This window comes from Equus caballus, chromosome 18 (genome assembly GCF_041296265.1).
Source record: "Equus caballus isolate H_3958 breed thoroughbred chromosome 18, TB-T2T, whole genome shotgun sequence".
Taxonomy (NCBI): Eukaryota; Metazoa; Chordata; class Mammalia; order Perissodactyla; family Equidae; genus Equus; species Equus caballus.
This window is the reverse complement of record NC_091701.1, coordinates 54,888,619-54,908,981: the sequence shown is the minus strand read 5'-3', so window position 1 is coordinate 54,908,981 and position 20,363 is coordinate 54,888,619.

Here is a 20,363-nt window from a genome sequence, read left to right as displayed (position 1 = left end):
ACTTCACCTTTGCAACCCTTTTATCCCTCAGGATAATGTCTTGCACTCCGTAAGGGCTAAGTAAAAATACTGGTTGACAATGAAGATGATGCTGTAAGTGGAATAATCGAAGGTAATAAATCATGCTGAAGTTCCTTTAACACAGCTATGCACAAGTTTTAGTGCCCTGGAATTAACTAGGGAGCTTGGTAAAACAGATTCTGTTCTTCAACCCCTACCTGAGAGAGTCTGATTCAGCTGGCCTAGGAATCTGCATTTTAGCAAGCTCCCTGGGTAACAATGATGCAGGTGGTCCATGTACTGATCACATTTAGAGAAACCATGCTTTAGTAGATACACCGATTTCATTCTGAGTGTTAAGTTGTAAAGAGATGCCCATATAATACATAAAGTAGGAACTGATGATCATTTAACTGAAAATTTAGTCTGCAGGGTCATTGAAAAAATCCACTTTATCACTGAGGTGCCAGGCAGATATTATAAAACTAATCAAAACTTACTTTCCAGAAGTTAATTAGCATGTTTTATGTCCTAGTTATCTTAGCCAACACTATATATGTACATGCTGTCTTTTTGGCTCCAACTTGCCTAGTGAAAAGAAAATAGAAACGGAATAAAATGTCCACTGGGCACTAGACTGCAAATACGTTTATCCTGCAGCAAAGCATTAATTTATAAAGATAACGGCAATGCATTATGCATACAGTCCATCCTCATTTGGCCCCCAAACTGGTCTCTTAGTGGGACATTTCCTTTCCTAGCTACTGCTATTTAGGACAAAGGCTTGGAACCAGTAACAAAATGATTGTACTTCCTATGGGTGCTACTCCAAAGCGCTTCTTTTTAATACCAGGAAGAAGTGATACAAAATTAAGCAAGTAAGAATTGGTGGCAAGATTTATGTCTTCCTTCCACTATACGGACGTGGGGACCATTTAGAGACAGTAAAATAAAAGGGATTTTATTCTTCACGAGAACAAGTAATACAGAAAAGAGCTATTATTTCCTTTTGGTTTTCATCCAAAGACATCAAAATATTGGTTAAGAATAATGCCCATTTTCAGATGGATAATATGAAAAAAGAGGGGAACATTTTCTTGTTAGGCTACAGAAATGATTTTGACATCTTCTCCTCCATCCTGACATTATTTGCAAAACTATTGCTATAAATATAAATTGTCCAAAATAAAATATAAAATCATTTTACCAAGACATCACAGGTCTTTGGAAGCTATTAGTGTATCCTATATGTATTCTAGAACTCAATGATCATCCAACAGTCCTTGACCCTGGTATGGGTTATACAGTGAAATGAGTATGACTGGCCTCTCTTGTAGGCCATCTCAAACATTTCCCATCCTGAGAACATAAAAATAAATGCACTTTGAAAAAATCCTATATTCTTAATCTTGATTCTACTACAATTTTGCAATAATTACAGTAATTACAAAGATAAAGGGTAAAAGTCACACAGTGCTGGCTGGGACATTCCAGAGCAGGAGAAATCTTGGCGCCATTTTTATGGTTATGCCTGTTAAGATTTAATAGACGGAAAGTTTCATTAGTGAGCTGTGCTCCAATTAACTTCAAGGAGGTTCCAGACTACTGTATGCTGCTGTTACTGATGGAAAACTGTTTAGATTTCCCTCTTGAAAGAGTGTATTGGATTTTCAACACTTCAATTATAAAAACTAGTAAGAAGCATAATTTTAAAAATTTTAACATAGATGCTAGATTTTATTTAATCATAGAACACATAGTAATAGCAGAGTTTTATTCTTCAGTGGACATGCCATTTGTGGAGTATCTGGAAGTGGGTTGTTTTGGGGATTATTATTATTATTATTATCATTGTTTTAGACAGAATGAAGATACAAAGGTATTTGTATCTCTTTTCACCATCTGTCCTCCTAGGTCATAAAATCGTGTCCTAATGGAATTGTGGCAATGTTGGAAAATATTACTTCTCTAAATCAAAGATTTTCCTGAATCATGTACTCCACCTTTAATATAAAATGCTCGCTCTCAACTCTGACAAGTTGGCAAATGCCAGAGAATAAAGACTGGGGAATCCAGTGACTTGCTATTCTCCAGTGGCTGGTCAGATTCCCGTCTACTTTTGGAGTTTTGAGTCTTGACCTTAGAGAAAAGGGTGCATAGATAGGACTTTGCAGAATCCTGCTCACCGTGGGTTAAGCTGGTGCTCCCCTTTATAAATGCAAGCCATTGAAGGTCATCCAAGGTTATTCCTCACGGAAATCACTGCCAGACTCTAGGTTTTGTGTCCTTCAGTAGACTTTCTCTATCTAGCATGTTATTTAATTTCTCTCTTACTATGACATGGCTGAATTGTTATGGTCCTCACTGTTATGTTTTATTGTATTAAACAGCAGATTGCTACTGACTTAGTGACTTGAAGAATGAGACCTGCATTTTATGACTTTTAAAATCTGTTTTGATACTCTTTCTTCTAGTTACAACCTACCTGCCCCCTTTCATTCTACATTTGTTTCCATTAATAGGCTGCAGGCGTCTTAGGCGTGGTAAGCATGTAACCACGATAAGCACTTTCGGAGACATGTTAGCTTTTTCAGACCACAAGGATACAGTCTGGTGTCTAGGAACAGTAATTTAGTTTGACAAGCAGTTATGGAATGCCTAAAAGACTAGAGTTTTAATCTACGTGAAATTATCCCATGGATCAGTGTGTTTGCTGCTTTTGGAGCAGCACAAATGAATCCATTTTCCTCTACTTGAGTGTGAAGTCTGGAAGTGGGTGACATGTTATTTTACCTTGTATCATGTGGTAACACACTGTTGCTGAATTGTGGGTAGTTGGGAGACCGCGGTCTGTGTACAAGGCTAAACTTCTCTCCGAACTCGACATATCCCCAAAGTACCACCTCCTCCCCAGTAGATGATCCTCTACAAAGTTCTAGAACCTCCTTTTTCTCCTTGTCCTTTAATTTATCAGACCTAGCCACACCATGTCCAAAACGATGACAAGTGTGTGAAGAATGAAAACATTGTCACGGCAGAAAGTCATACTCAGAAACTCTGCAAGCCCCCAGGAGGTTACATGACTGGAGACAGATCATGGCACTGGGGTCACATCAGGACAGGTCCCCACAACACTTTCCACATACCACAGTTTTGTATACTTTGATTCCCTTTGATGTTTCAGAAAGGTAGATTCTGTTTCTTGGAAAACCTCTTTTGGTTTAGTTCTGAGAAAATCATTAATGCTCGGGTTAAGGTCGGGTCAGAGTTTAAGAGATCAGTCTGTTTATTTGGGTTTTATATATTTATGGTTGGTCTTAGTTTCTGCTCTTAAACACCAGCAGCAAATTCTTGGGGTTTGTGAAGCATTGCGTCACTTTCTTTATGTCTTCTTGCGACATGGTGTTTTGATCATGCAGCTAGAAAGCAGCCTGAGAAGTAAAGTCTCTTTGTCACAACTGAGTTCTGACCTCAGGCGCAGTGCCTCTGCGTGATGTTATATATTTTTTAACTTCCTTGTTAATCAACTTGTTTGTTTATCAGTTCTCTCACAGGAAGGTAGTTAGAATTAATTAACCTTTAAAATGCAGGTAGGTAGTGTAACACTATCAGGACAAGTTTGTGAGTGTCAAATGGATTGCTGCGTTTTGCATATTTAGCTATCTTTATTGGTCTGCATTCTCATTTGAAGAAACACTCAACGTTTTATAAGCAAGGACAGTATAATATACAATACTGTTAAGCCTAATATTCAAGAATGTTTTCATACATGTCTTAGTATTAATTAGGGAGCAGTTCTTGTTCGACATGTTTACTTTTAATTCTTAATAGGTTTCCAAGTAAGGTAATGTAATAAGTACCCAGAAAAACTAACAATTATCTAGTCTAAAGAGCTTCGGATTTCACTGTAAAATTAAAATTGTGGGGAAATTGTGTTTTCATTCTACTCATATTAACCTTTTCTTATCCATATTAGCTAAAGGTTAACTTGTTCTTGCCATTTTTATGAAGTGAGAAGCAGGAACTTTGTCTTTTTATGAAAGGAAGCACTGGAGTGCCAAGCATTCATTAGAGATTGAAATTAGAAGCGACTGTGGGATTAAGTTAGAATGTAGCTCATTGTACAAGCCCAATTTGGACTTTTGTAAGTGTTGATATTAGGAAGAGTGAACATAATTGCATATATGAAATTTACCTTCATTTTGCCCTGTCTGATGCAAGTGCATGCTGGGAGGCAGGGCACTGTGACTTCCTGGAAGGGAAAGGTATTTCCCAGGCGGGTGTCACCATCCCTGGGCACCAGAGTTGGGGAGCGGGGCAGTCTGTTTTAAGTGTAGCCCAGTGACCAAGGAAGATAATTTCTGTTTTTTTCTTTCTTTTTTTCTTTTCCTGACTTCATTACAGTGTTACCAAATAGCTAACTCAATTTCTTTCTCTGCCTCACACAATTGAACAATACAGCCAAAGGAAATATTATTAGTATCTAAACAAAACGGCAGAGTGGAAAAGGACTGTTAGGTTTCCAGATCTCATTTCACAAGTACTCAGGGAGCAGGAGAGCCTGAAGGGGAAGCGAGGGGTTTGCGGCTGGCTCTCTAGGATTCAATGGGACAGTGATCTCCAGTAATAGCATGGCTTTCCACAATGGTACTTTCTTCCAGGAATCTAAGGAAACAAAAGTGGGAAATAACTCCTGTTTATTAGATTTTTTAAAAAGTTGATTGGAAACATTTTTAACCTCCCTAAAGAGAAAAAGAGAACCCCAATCTTTTAAAACACCAGTCTCCAGTCGGTGGGGTGAACCTTTCTCTAGAATTCATCCCATAATTTCTAAATGAGTGAACAGAAATAAGAAACGTATTATACTATTTTATGCTGAATTAAACCTCACTATACACTGCTAAAGATCTATCTCTGGAGACACATCATAAAAACTAAACACTTTTACCACCATGGCAGTATTAAAAAGTATTTCATATTTTACTATTAGGGTGTAAAATTACTAATCAAGGGTGGGAAATGACCAGAAGAAAACGAGAAAAAGAGACTCATTGAAACACGCTGAAATATGACCAAGCTCTCATTGAATGCTTTCACTTATATTTTTCCCCTCATCTTTCAGGGCCAGCATCCTTTAAATAAAAGACAATCTGTTTAGAATAACAGAAGAATCGTAGTAAATCACCGTTGCAAATGAAGGAATTTTGTTTTGCCCAGTAAGATCCATCATCAAGGCAGAAGAGCTTTTCTAAATGCCTCATTGATTTCAATGAAGGCCAAACTTCTTGTAGGTTGTGGTCTACTTCTATATTGGAGAATTGCTCTCCATCATGCCAAAGAAAAATTACCACCCCAGAATTAAGGGAATGATTATGTTGGTTTTGAATTGATGTCTGATTTTTATTTAATACAAAAAAATTACTTTTTGACTAAAAGAATAAATATAGTCATACATTTGGTAAACCATAATCTTCCAGAGAACATTCCACAGGTCCTTGTGACCCTCCAGTGTTTCCTTAGAATGTACCTCAAGAACCACTCTCTCAGAGAGAGCTGGAAGTCAGGACACTTCATTACATTTTGAGTTCCACCGTGCTGTGTCACACGTAGGCTTTTGAGACCCTCTAATCTTTACTTTCCCCTCCTCTGCCATGTTTCGTTTCCTCTACCCGGCATCAGGAGATTTAGGGGATGAGGTTGGACCCTTTCGTTCTCATGAAAGGCAACACAAGCTCTGGGGTCAGACGGTACACATTCACATCTCAATTCCACCATTTACAATGCCTCAATGTTCTCATCTATAAAGTGGGAATAATAATGGTTTCTATCATGGAAGGATTGAATAAATCAATATATGTAAAGGATTTAGCACAGTGCCTGGCACAACGTAACCACTAAAGAAATGTTATTACTGTGTGATTATGACTGTCTTTCAAGTGTCAGTGCAAATGCTGCCTCCTCACTGAACTTTCCTGGTTCCTCTAGGCAGAGTATACTTTGTGCCTAATCCCTGTGAGCAATTTGGTTTTTATTAACAGTTTGTTCCATGTTTATTTCCTCACTAGACTGTCAATCCCTTGAGGTAGGGATGGGAGGATGGTACTTTATTGGTATATTCCTAGCATTATCACAGTTCCTGGTATTAAGCAGGCATCCAGTGTTTATGAATATATGAATATGTGGATGAACGAATGAATATGTTTCACTTGTTGTCTCCCAATTGACATTCTCTCCTTCTTTCTTTAGCTATAGAGCCTCCAAATTTTAGCAGAATATATGGCTGTCCAGCTAACGACTACGTTTCCCAACCTCCCTTTCTGCTAGGCGTAGCCATGTGATTACCTTCTGGCCAATGGGATACACATGGAAGTGTGGTGGTCCATTTATGGGCTATGCCCTTAAAGGAAAGACGCATGTCCTCCATTTTCCCTTTTCCTCCTGCTGCTGGCTAGAATATGGACATGACAGCAACATCTGAAGCAGCCATCTCAGACCATGAGCTGGATGGTGCTTGTTAAAGATGGCACTTTTTGAGAATGGCAGATCAATAAGATTTAAAGATCTAACAATTCTTCAGTTCCAAATGACGTGGAGCTGCTGTACCAGCCTCAGACAGCTTTTATTCAAATTTCTTTCTTGTATGGAGCCCTGTTTTGCTGTTTATGTTTTTTGTTTGCTTTGTGGTGAGGGGGTCTTTGTTTCACCAGCTGTCTGTTTACTAATACACTGCCCACTGAGCTACACTTGCTTAATCCCTCCCCTTTGATAGATAATTTTCTAATGCAGATAATATTGGTAAAAATAGATGTGAATTAGGTTATCACAGCTGATTAGAATTGAGCAAGAGTGTAATTTAAATATGGCAACAAAGGCTTTGGTTTAACTACATTGAAAAGACATTTGAACCTTAATGTCAACCTATTCCCAGTTGCCAAATGGTTGCTCTGACTGGTGGTAGGGCAACAGGGATGAAAGATTGGCCAAAACCCTGGGTTATAGGACTGAGGGCAGGGAGCAGTACTTATCCCTGGAAGTGTTTCTATTCAAATCTCATTTGAATGGGCAGCTGGGATGGAGTTTTTCCCAGGCAACTCCCTTCATCTCAGCAAAACAAACTTCCTCTCTACCCAGCACCTGTGGCCAACCCCTGGGCTTGCCTGGATAAAGGAGTCAGCCCCTTTTGATTTCCTCTTCTATTTGTCATGAACTCCCTTTTGACTTTCTAAGCAAGAGCTACTGAACAGAATGCTGTGTGGGTCTCTGCATCAGGGATTCAGACTTGAGGAGTGGCCAAGAAAGATGTACCAAGATGCTGTTCCACAAATTTTCATTGTCAAGGAAAATCGTTCTGGGGAAAATTAAAAGATGTAGTATCAGCTTGATGGTTATTTCTGGGAAAGTATAGAAAGATAGTGATGAAACATGAATATACAGATACACATTGATACAGTTTTGAAACTTTTTATTAACATAGAACATTTATATAGGAATGTGTCTAGACCATAAGTGTACATACAGCCTTATGCACATAATTTTTAATTTTCACGAGCCAAACACACGCATGTTTCCCAGCATACAAATCAAGAATGTGCAGCATACATTTTTAAAATCTGGAGCTTCATGGTAAAATACTGAAAGACAAATAATATTTCTCATGAATAACAAGCCTTTTCTCCAGGGTTTCTATAATTTTACATTTGTAAGTTGGAAATAGGAGGAACTAATGCTTTTAGATGCCTAAATTTTTTAGCTCAATTTTTAAACAGAAATATATGAGAGGCATAACACAACTATGTACATAGATAATAAGAATTCAGAGCGATTCAGCTTAGTGTCCTCAGCAACTGTGTCTTTGTCAGTTCCACACACGCTCTGTTTGTCTTTAGGGCTTATAGTGTACTTCAGGCAAGTTGTGGATCTGGAGGCCTCAGTTTTCACAACTGTAGATTGGGAACAATAGCTGTGCAGAGGACTGTGCAGATTAAGTGACATAAGGTATAGAAAGAGGTCTATGTGACATTTGCATGTAGGAAGACATCAATAAACATTGTTTTGTTATTATTATTATCCATGCCAAGATCAACCCATGCCACAGCTTCTGGGTTGGAGGAAGCTACAGAAATAGTCACATAATTGTATTGAACTATGTTATGTCCTTTCTCAGGAAGGTGGGCTAGGCAGGAAGTGAGACTGCTAAATTTATATGCTTTCCAGATGAAATGTGGTTCCTCTGGCAAGAGGAGGGAAGAGAGGTATGGTTTACATGTTGGCTTCTGGTTAGGACTGTTCTTAACTGATGAGTTATCATGTTGGAATCGGTGTAACCCTGAAGAGAATATTTCCACATGGTCTTAAAGGAATGTCATGTAGCATTTATTAGAGTCACCGCAACAGGGACGCTTCCCACTTGCTTTGATTTAGTGACATTACTTCTGGTTAAAAGCCAGCCGTAGGTAAGGCCACACACAGTGGCTGGTGATTTGGATAATTAGAAGGAATGGCAGAGGTCTGTCTCTTTACAAGGAAGTGAACAGTGACATGCAATTAAAGCAAACCAAGGGGGAAGCCCTGTAGCTCTAAGGATTACAGTGGATTCGGTAAAATCAAATAATATTTATAGAATTCCTTCTCCCACAAAAGATTTCTGCTGGCTTATTTTTAATAGATTATTCCAGCGATAACTATGCTATTTTACATAAACAGAACAAAAAGAATGAGATAACCCATTCCATCGTTATTTTCCTCACAATTTTCTGGCCTACACAGGTCAGTCGGTAAAGCTGTTTATCCATCAGAATCTTGATGAGACATCTGAACCGTCAATTATCATATATTTATTGGGGAGGTGTTTTCTGCTTTAAAAGGTGCTTTCGTGTCCAGAACCCACTGTGATCCCACAACTGTATGAGGCGAGGAGTCGTTCTGATGTCCATTTCAAACATAAAGAAACGGAAGCTGAGCTCTGAGAAGAGATTTGCCACAGTTCGTTTTTATGGTAGAGGTGAGATTAAAACTCAAGTTATGTGGCTCACAGTGCAATACTTTTTCCAAAACATGGAACTGTCCTCTCAAGCGTAAATGTGTATTCTTGCTTTCTGAGCATTTCAAGAGGACGATTTTCTCTCCCTTCCTAAGATACTGCCACAGTTATGAGTGACTTGGAGAATAAGCTGAAAGTTCTGGACCTTGTCTCAGAAAAATACACACACATGTAAAAATTTGCATCGCCTTCAGGCTACCTCCTTCTAAAATCTGTCTAGGCAATAGCATAGGGTGTGTGGAAAATACTAGTCTGGGCTTGTGGGGGCGCCTGTCGTTCTCAGGGAGGAAGAGTCAAGTAGAGGCCGCGGTACTGTGAAGGTTTATTCAGCCCTTTCTTGGTCCCAGGTGTTTCACCGAGTGCATCATGCTGGTTCAAATCTCATAACAGCCTTCGGAGTTAAGTATTATTATTGGATTCATTTTATAGATGAGGACAGTAAGAACACTTTACCAGAATTTGAAGCCAGGTGGACACTTTCCATCACTATGCTGCACAGCCTCCCAAAGCCATAACTCTCTATCACCATAGAGCTATTTCCTAGTGGTCGGCCCAAACCTGTGTATGGTGGTGTGGCCAGAAAGGGGAAAAAGGAGTTTCTAGAAGCCTTTCAGCAGCAAGGCTTCCTTGGGGAAATCCTTTTCTTGGGGTGACAGGCTGGAACTGTTAACAGTGGTAGAAATGTGAAGTGTGAAAAGGTGTTGAGATACAGGGATAGAAAAGAACGGGGCAGCGTCCATCGGGTGGTCTGTTTCTCTTTGGATGAGTATTGGATGTCCAGCTGTTGTATTAATTTTTATAGATTCCATGCGACATTCTCTTGCTAACTTGACAAATGATTCACGAAGTTACTGAAACGGGGTGAGTCAACTCAAGAGTAGAGCTGGGGCCTGGAGAGAGAAAAGGCACGTTCCTACATTTGGGGTTTCCTGAGCCATAAATAACAGCCGTGTTGCCATTCCCAGCAATATGCTTCTGTCGTTAATTAACTTTTATGGAAAGCTATGGTGTTCATGGCTTCGGCCTCTCCCTGCTCTTGATCTATGTGGTGTTATGTGGTGTAGACAGCTGTGCTCACAGGTGGGATTTGTCTGACAGGGGAATCTGAATTAGCTGATGTGAAATGCCTACTAATATACAGCATGCCACTGCATTGGGTGAGCAGGAGGGGAGAAAGCCATGACGACATCCTCCCCATTCCTGCTGATTATTTTTCCAGCACCTGTGCATGGGATCAGAATATCTTGTTCTTGGATAGGTTAAGTTTTAAGTGTGAGCTTTTTCTCGCGTTGTTGAGAGTCCCTCAGTTCAGTGGTGGGTGCTCTAGACTTGAGTGAGGGAACCATAAAGGTGGAAGACCTTCTCAAGACATGGGCCACTCTCATCCAACAAGGCCAATGGAGACATCCAAGTCCTGCCTTTTGATGGCAGTGTTAACAATCCTGCCAGAAAATTATTCCTCCCCTTTGGCCTAAAGTCTTCCTGCTTGGTTTCCAGAACAGTGGTTTTTGAACATTAGCATACATCAGAATCACCTGGAGGGCTAGCTAAAACACAGATTGCTGGGCCTCACCTCCAGAGGGCTTTTTTTTCTTAGCCTAGTTGAGATATTATTGACACAAAACATATATAAGCTTAAGGTGTACAATGTGACAAATAAACACAAGCATATATTGCAAAATGATTACCACAATCAGGTTGGTTAACACCTCCATCCCTCATATGTTTTGTTTGAGTTGATAATAGTCAAGATTTACTCTCTTAACAACTTTCAAGTATATAATACACTATTGTTCGTTATAATCACCATGCTTTGCATTAGAGCCCCAGACCTTATTTATGTCATAGATGGGAATTTGTACCCTATAACTAACAGCTCCCCATTTCCCTCATCCCCTAACCCCTGGCAACCACCATTCTACTCTCTGTCTCTATGATCTTTTTTCAGATCCACATGCAAGTGAGAACATACAGTATTTGTCTTTCCCTGTATGACTTAGTTCACTTAGCATAATGCCCTCAACGTTCATTCATGTTGTTGTAAAAGGCAAGATTTCCTTCTTTTTTATGGCTGAATAATATTCCATTGTGTATATATACCACATCTCCGGAGTTTCTGATTCAGTAGTTCTGGGGTGGGGCCTGAGACTTACATTCATAACAAGGTCCCAGGTGATGCTGCTGCTGCTGTTTCGGGAACCAGACTTTGGAAACCATTGCTCTAGACTAAGATTACAAGGATAGGAGGTAATAGCATGGGTTTTGAAGTCAGACAGCCCTGGATTTGAATCCTGCTCTGAAACTGTAAAATTGTAGAAAAGTTGTCAAACCTAGGCTTGCTCACTTGTAGAAAGGGGATTGCAAACATGTTGTTTGTTTTGGTCTGGTTTGGTTGGGTGAGGATTAAAAGAGATAATCTATGTAAAGTGCTTAGCACAGTGTCAGGCACATGGAAGTGACTACACAGATGAGAGCGCATGGTATTGATGGTGTCTGAGCTAGGTCATCAAAAGCGCTGGCCGAAATGTTAAGAGGAGTCTCTCTGAAAGTTAAGAAGTTCAGAGAAAATGTAGGCGTGAAGAATCAATGAAACAGAGACCCTGGGATCATATTCTGTAAGACTTACTGATATGCTAGGAAAAAGTAAAAACAAATAGAGAGTCCTAGTTTGTGTTAAATAGAGAATCACCCCCAAGCGATCCAGTATGAAAAGGTGGTAGAAATGAAAATCCTAAACTGAGCATTGGGACTATTAGCATTTAACATGTAATTCCCAGCAAGTACATGCAGAGTTGAGTGGAATCTTTTCTAAATGGGCTTTGGAAGTGACAGGATGAGGAATATGTAAACCAGGGAAAGCAGGATACAATGGAAGGTGCAGCACTGTGGACAGGAGATGTCTATTTGCAAAGATGGTGTGGGCCCGGGCCAGTTATGAAGCAAGTAATGTTTGTCACTCCAGGACCAAACTCCTCCTGTCTTTATCTTATTTCTGACTCTCCACGGGCTCTTTAACCAGTGGAGTGAACTGTAATTTTCCATATCCTCAAGCTGCACCTCACCAGCAAAACAATTCCCAAGGAAGAATTTACAAAAATTAATTGTTAGCACAGTGTAAAGTTATATCCTAAACTATGGTCACTCCCTAGGACAGCAACTCCCAAGCTTTGCTCCTTGAGACTATGAATAGGTGACGTGTGGAAAAAGCATTCCTGATGAAACATATATTTGCAGAATAAAGGACCTGAGAGGTCCTGAAGTTAGAAGAAGCTGCTCATTTTGATTAATTCACTGGCAATGTCCCCCTTTTTTAATTTTCTGTACTTTCAACATTTTTCAATAACAAGCATGTATTACTTTTATAATAAAATTTGGATAAAATTACATTAGAACAAAAAAGAATACAGTTTAGGCCAGCAAACGTAGCTTTGAGCCTTCTTTCCTGTCCACTCCACCTGTTATAGACTGAATGTGTCCTCCAAAAATTTATGTGTTGAAGCCCTAACCCCCAGTTTGACGGTATTTGGCACCTTTGGAAGAAATTAAGTTTGGATGAGGTCATGAGGCTGTGGTCTCCATGATGCGATTAGTGTTGTTATAAGAAAAGAAAGAGAGACCAGAGCTTTTTCTTTCTCTGCCGTGTGAAGATACAGCAAGAAGGCTGCGGTCATCAGAGACTGAATCTGCTGGCACTTTCATGTTGGACCTCCCAGCCTCCAAAACTGTAAGAAACAAATGTTTGTGGTTTAAGCCCCGCAGTCTATGGTATTTGTTATAGCAGCTTGAACTGACTAAGACACTACTAGTCCCTGACATCTGTGGAAGAAATAAGGAAAGCATGAAGTCAGATTCTAAAACAACAAATTCTTCATAAAACATCCTTTTTGAAAGATGAGCAAATGTGGATAGTTTGTATAACTGTTGAATGCCTTAGATATCGGGCATATTGGAAAGCTCCTTCGTCTTAGTTACAGACATGAATCCACAAGGCATCCTGTGCAATTAACTGCTCCACTTAATTAGTCTAAAGAAGTGAGTCAGTCAAATCCTGGGACATCAAAAATTTCCAGTGGGCAGGAGCACCACAGAATCCGGGAGCTGCATTATCTTTTGCTTTTCCAGGCTTGAGCACAGAAAGACGGCCATGGGCATCAGGGCTGCGTTTGTAGGCAACAACTCAGGGAACAGGCTTTTCCTGAGAGAGGAGATTTTCTCCCGAGGTCGAGTTCAGTACAAACTCTAAGGGCACAACCCCACATCGTTTGGATTCCATTCCTGGGAAGTGTTTAATACTTTTCAGTCGGGGAATGATGATATTCTCTAGGCCCCATTCTTCCTGAGGAGGGAACATTTGGTGTCTCTGGTCATGAGGACAATCAAGGATCCAACACTAGCAGGTAAAATGACTTTGGGAAGAAACTGAAGTCTGTGTTAAAATTAGATTAGAAAGCAATATACGTTTGACATTCCAGAAAGCACCTTTAGGCTGTTGGGTCCAAGAACATGGGACAATTTTTCCAATTGGCAGTGAAGAAGCTCAACAATGCTCATCTCTCTGTGGTGGAAGTAAAATATTATACTAACTGGGTAAGTATCACTGAGGCCAGTGAAGTCCATCGGACTCCTGTCTCAAGTGGGCATTGAGGCAATGATCACACTTTGATCTTAGGGAGGGGTACCACCTCCAGGCAACAACAGACCATTTGGGCTTGCCTGAGTAGGAGTCTTCAGGCAGAACAATATCACAATCAGGGGAATGCTGGACACAGGAGTTACTGTGCTGACCTGTCAGGGACATTGATGAATTAATGACAAGAATTGCTAAGTGTAATTTTGGTAAAATGAATTTCTTATTGTAAAAAAATATTGACTTCATTCTTAAGCAATATGGGAACTGAATTAAAAATTCAATATTCTTAATTTTTAAGCAGTCAGTTCTTTAGCATAAAACTGCCAAATATCTCTTACCAAAAAGGAGAATAAGGAGGTGAGAGGAATATGAGAGCTATGCAGAGGCCCATGCTGCTTGCAAACGTACCTGTAAAAGGAAACGTTGAGCAGGACGGCAGGCACCCCGCACACCTGGCCCACAGCAGTGATGGATGGTGCTGGCGAAGTGTGGACTGAGCTCTTCCCCGTTGCGGTGCCTGAAGCATGTCTCGGTGAGGTGTGTGCTCTCTCTCTCATTCCTCTTGGCAAGCTGTCCTAGTGAAGGGAAGCTTGAGTACTCATGTACAAGACACAACATGGTAATACTACCAGCATTTTTTCACATTTATATTTGTATGTCTGGTCTTTTCTCAATCTGTTTCTCAGGGAGAAAACTCAAATACAGCACTGTCTGGCTTAAAACCAGACACATGGCAACCATATTTACTAAAACTTTATACTGGCTGCCAGGCACCGTGCTATTTGCATTCACGTGTATTATGTGTATTATGGCTTATTAAATCCTTGTAATGGTTCTGAAAGTATTTTATTCCTTTGGTATAGATGAGGAGATTAGAGCTCAGAGAGGTTGAATAACTTGCTAGGAGTCACCTAGCTAATTATCTAATAAGGTACTGTGGCCCTAGAATGTCTAATTTCATATTTCTTTATTTTCCTTTGATATTGGATGCATTGAAGTGATTCAAGATTTCCTGAAATCTTGGGGCCGGCCTGGTGGTGTGGTGGTTAGGTTCACATGCTCCACTTTGGCAGCCCAGGGTTCATGGGTTAGGATCCCAGGCACAGACCTGTACATCCCTCGTTAAGCCATGCTGTGGCAGTCTCCCACATACAAAATAAAAGACGATTGGCACAGATGTTAGCTCAGGGACAATCTTCCTCAAGCAAGAAGAGGAGGATTGGTAACAGATATTAGCTCAGGGCCAATCTTCCTCACCAAGAGAAAAAAGAAAAAAAGAGATTTCCTGAAATCTGTCATCAAGCTTTTCCTCAGTTGATTTCTGGATATGGAACACTTAAAAACTGAATAGCATCCTTGGAATCTCAGAAAGTATGATGTCCATGAAGTATTGAAATAAGATTTGAAGAATATCATCAATAATCACTGTTGATAAACTTGAATAAGACCAAATTTTGAAAAAAAAAAAAATTACCCCAACAAGCCATGAAAGACAAGAAGAATTATAGGCTTTGATAATGAGTAATGTCCTTTGGTGACTTAGTCAGAAGCCACCTTAATTTACCATTAAGTTGCAGGACCTGTTCAACTAGGGTCTCCTACTGGCTACTGGATGCCTAATTTGGTTAGATTTTCACACTATTTTTTCCGAAACTTTCACGTGATTTTGTGCAATGGATGGAGGCAGATGGATGCCTCTTCCATCTTCCTAAGAAAATGCCCAGGAAAGTTACATGACAGTTTCCAGATCGCAGGCTCTTCTAATGGTGTGAAGGCTTTAGGCTATGATTCCTAGGGGTGTGAATCAATTTCTCCCCAAGAGACTTTTCCCCTTCCCTTCCACTGACAAGTTGGAGCTTCCTGTGAGGGAGCATTTGACAACAAAACTTCCAGAACCATCAGCTATATATTGGCACAAACTTGATGAATATGTCTTGGTTTCAATCCTGTACAACAAAAATGACTTCTAAAACAGTGTTGTAAAAAAGCATCTTTATCCATTTAGAGTTGACTTATGTTTGCACGTATGGCCATTTCTATTTTTGAATTAGCCAAAGGCTAATTTGTCCTTGACCTTCTGAAAATGATACAACTCCTAGAATTTGCTGTCATGGTGCCAGGTGGTGGGAACTCTTCCTTGACTTCATTTTAATAGATGTGACGAGTGTGGGACCTGTCCTCCTTTAGAAGCTGCTCTCTGGACTGATGAACTTGTAAGCAGAGCACTGATGAAATCCTTGGCAGCATGAGCAGAAGTTGGTTTATCTGCAATGATATGCAGGATTTCTGGCAATGAGTGCTTTCTTTTAGTAAGAGGCAGAAGGCCCATCTGTCAGAAGCTGCGCCATAGTTTTGATTTGATTTTGGAGGTAAGTCAAGCTAGACCAGGCCACGTTATTGGGCCATTAGAAAGGTGACATGTGGATCCGTCAAAGGGCTCAGAACTTCCGCAAATTATTGGATTGAGAAAGGGTGCAGTTCTAAGTAGTGCAATGTCCTCATCAGTCTGTGGATTCTTTTCATGAAATTTAGCTCCTTAGTAATTGATAGGGCAGATAATAAACACTTTTCAAACACTCTGATGTGTTTATCAAATGCCTTCATTTTAGATGAAGCAATAATAGTGAGAGGCTTTAGAGGAACATACATGGTGCGTCGCAGATGTTCAGAAACACAGCAGGAATGTGTTTAGGGTAACTTTATCTTATATGCTTCAAAACACAAGAAGCTTCTCAGCAAATATAAAAGATGAGGACTCAATTCACATGGCATAGAATCTCGCCTCAAACAAGCCAGAGCACCAAGGAGGCTGACGAAGTCGCGGAGCTGGGGAAGCCTGAGGCTGGAGCTGACTTTGTGATACCGACCCAGATGATGTCATTGGCTCACCCTCTCTCTCTTACTCTCTTTCCTTCTAAGTGTTAGCCTTATTGCTTTTCTCTTTCATCCCCAAGGCTTCTTTCCTTCACGTAGACAGCCTTGGGCTGACACCATCCAGTTTAACAATCTCATGAGGGAGTAAAAGGAACCTCTTTCTTACAGTCTTACATAAAATCCAAAAGAAGGACTCCAATCGTTCCTCTAGTTGTCTCATGCTCATCACAAGCCCGTTGTTTCAACAAATGTTTGAGGCACTGTCCATGCAGTATGAAGAAATCAGAAGAGGACTCTTAAGATCCTTGACCTCCTACAAAACGGTAGGAGGTGTAGGGCATTAAAAAATATCATATAATGTGAAATTGAGACAAAAAAGTCTAAAATGATGATGGAAATCAGACAGATCAGCTGAATGTGACCAGGGTTCATTCATGAGGAGAAATATTTCATGTTTGTTGAAGAATAGATTAGATTTCAGTGGTGAGGAATTAAGGGCAGGAGAGAGTCATTCCAGAAAGAAGGGATGATATAAAGAATGGCAAAGAGACAGGAAAAAGGGAAGAGTTAGGAGCTTGATTTGAATGGGACATAGAGTTCGTGAAGGATGAAATATGAGCTAAAGTTAGTGAGAAGTATTGGTATCAGATCATAGAGGACTTTGAAGTTTTCAGTTTCAACCTAAGTTGTTTCCACTTTTTTTCCAGGAGCCTATGTAGAGCCAGTGAAGGTTTTGGAGCAAGGAGAGACAGGTTCAAACCACTCATTAGAAAGTTTCGAAGGTGGTCATAGCAAGGAAGGACCAGATGGGGAACGTAATTAACACAGTTTTAAAGAATGTAACCTATCTGTAGATGGAAGGGAGCCAGCAAGGCACCCTGGCTGTGTGAATAGAAGGAATGGGATTGCTTGTCTGAAAGTAAAGCTCTATGTCTCTTACACAGGGTTTGGGGTAGTAGCTATAAATGCCCAGCAAGATCAATTTTATTTGTATCACATGGCCCATCGTCTCTCTTAAATTCAGATCCACATCTCCAACCAGTAGCTGGCCATCTCCTTGTATGTCCCACCACCACCACTTCACATTCAAAGCCACCTCTCCCATGATCTTTTTGTGGTAGCATCATTTTCTCAGGAATTTGGGCATGGCCATACCTGGGGATAAGTGACAATCTGGCAGAGTCACAGTGATATTCTCAAACACCAACATTTTTATGTGGACAAAAATCAAGTTAAAATGAGATGGAGGACACACTAAGAGAGGAGAGGAAGCGCACAAAACTCAGCCAGCTGCCTCAGAGCCTGGGTGCTGCGGAGCAGGGACAGCCCTCTGCAAACGAAGCAAGCCTGGTAAAGTGAGCTAAAAGTCTAACTGCCGTGGACAGACTGACAGACGGGAGCCCCAGATTATTTTCAGCAGTGGCATGTGGAGGCTCTCCTTTCACCTCTAGCAGCTGCGTCCTGGAGACAAGGCCCCACGCAGTACTCAGAGGTCCCCAAGAGGCTTCATCCAGGTCCACGATAAGCATGAGTATTAATCTGAATAGAAGTCAATTGCTGTAACCAAAATAATAGTGACAAATCAGATAGAGGTTATTTTTCTCGGGCAATAATCAGCATAAGGAACTCAGGGCCAATATGGCAGCTCACAGTGTCAACAACTTTGCCTTCTTAACTCACAGCTTCCATCTCATGGTCTCATCATGTCCCCAATCCACCAACAGGGAGGGGAAGAGGACCCACAGGAAGTTGTACATGTCACTTCCACTCACACCCCGCTGGCCATAATGTAGCCATATGGCGGCACACAGCTGGAAATGCTAGGGCTGTGTGCTCAGCTAATAATAATAGCTGACACTTATGTAGTGCTTCCTGGAACCAAGCAACGTTCTAAGAGCTTTACACACACTAACTTACAACAACCTCATGAGATACGTATTAGTATTATTCCCATTTTACAGATAAGATGACTGAGGCACAGAAAAGTGGAGTAACTCACCCAAGCTCATCAGACAGTGACTGGGGTGACATTCAGATCCTCATGAGCTGGTTCCAAAATTTGTGATCTTAACCATTCTAAAACAGTGCCTCTAAATTAGGGGTTCTGTTAGTAAAGGAAGAAGGGAAAATCGAAATTGGGGGATAATCAGTTATCACTACTCTAGGACCTCAGCATCCATGTTTGTCACACACAGCAATGGCTCCAAGCTGTGGGATCCTCTCCCTCATTACTCTGTTCTTTCCACTTCTAGCATATTGCCATTCACAGCAGCCTGTGGCCCCTGCTCCCTGTCCCTGCAGAGAAGGCTAACATGATAACTTCCAGTCTAGCCTCGTGGCTCCCAGCTTCTCCACACTCTAGCCTCCCCTATACTTTCCCACCAAATGAATCTTCCCAAATGCCATTTTCTTCATGCCATGCCCCTCTCTAGAAACCAACAGAGGATAAACATTATTTAACTGGATCAACTTCATGCTTCTAAGCCTGGCCTTCGAGGCCCTTCACAATATGGTTCCAAACATACATTCCAAACTTACACATTCCTCCTCAGAACTCACACAAATCTTGTCCACACCTGTCAGATTGGTCTGCTTACACCATATGTATTCCTGTAACTCAGCTGTCTGGATAGAAAAGGAAGGCCTATAGATAGACACAGGAATTTTGCTCCAGTCCCTTGACTACTGAGAATGGCCGTGGCTTGCCTCTGTTTGCTTGTCTGAAGTCTACCCATCCCAGCTTGCATCCTACCTGCCCAGTGGCTAATGCAGAGTTCTGCAGCCATGTACATGGCTGGATATGTGCTCAGTGGTTTACCCCGCCTGCCCATGGTGCCCACTTCTCCCTCTGCTCTCAGTGCTCTTCCCACCCCCTCGCCAAGGGTGTTAGCCCTCTTTCTATGTATGTAGCCTTGCACCTCATGAGACAGAGGCCCAGTTTTGTCCTATTGTGATCCCCCCACTGCAGTGAGGTGCTCGATTTACTCTGCTGATTGGCTAGTGGTTGGTTCTAAGTGGCTTGTTTAGTCACTTTGGAGAATTCCTGTAAGTAACGTAACTTGGAAAACAATTTTTCAGCTGGCCTGCTACAATAAGCAAAAATGCCACAGTAAGTCTGCAGGATTGCCTAACATTAAACGTAAAGAAAATAAGAACAGTGCATCATTTCCTTTGCCAAGGATGTGTATTATCTACCTTAGATCAGTCAGACAAGGCAGGGGTAGATTTGGAAGACTATTGGATCCTCAAATGGACACACGCCTGTATTTCGTATAACAAGAAGTACTAAAGAGCTCTGGAAGATAACCTTGTCAATAACCTTGAGCTGATGTTGAACACTAGCCATCTCTTGAACATCAGCTATAGGATATGGGGAAGGAAGCCACGGGCATTAATGAAAGAGCTTTATTTCTGAAAGGATGGGATCACGTGCTTCTGGAATGAAGGAAGAGGAATGTACTTTTCAAAGGGGTACCTTTCAGAAACCTTGTTTGTGCTCTTGGTTCCAGAGTAAGAGGGAAGAAGTGGTGACAAGAATATATTTTAAAGTCAGGGCGTTGTAAGCTTGTCTTAGACTTCTGAGCTTTCAGAGTGTTTGTTCAGGAGGTGGTTTCCAAGGTTTTACAACTTTGCTAAAAACATTCGGTCTCCTCTTTAGATCTATTCAGCTGATATCATTTTTAGTGACTTCCGAGACAGCATTGTTGCTGAGAATTGATACAGCAATGAATCTTTACTAGCGCCCATCAAAATTGGACTTTTGTATCTCACATTTTACTTTGACCATATATTTTTTCTTTTAGAAATTCCTTGGAGACC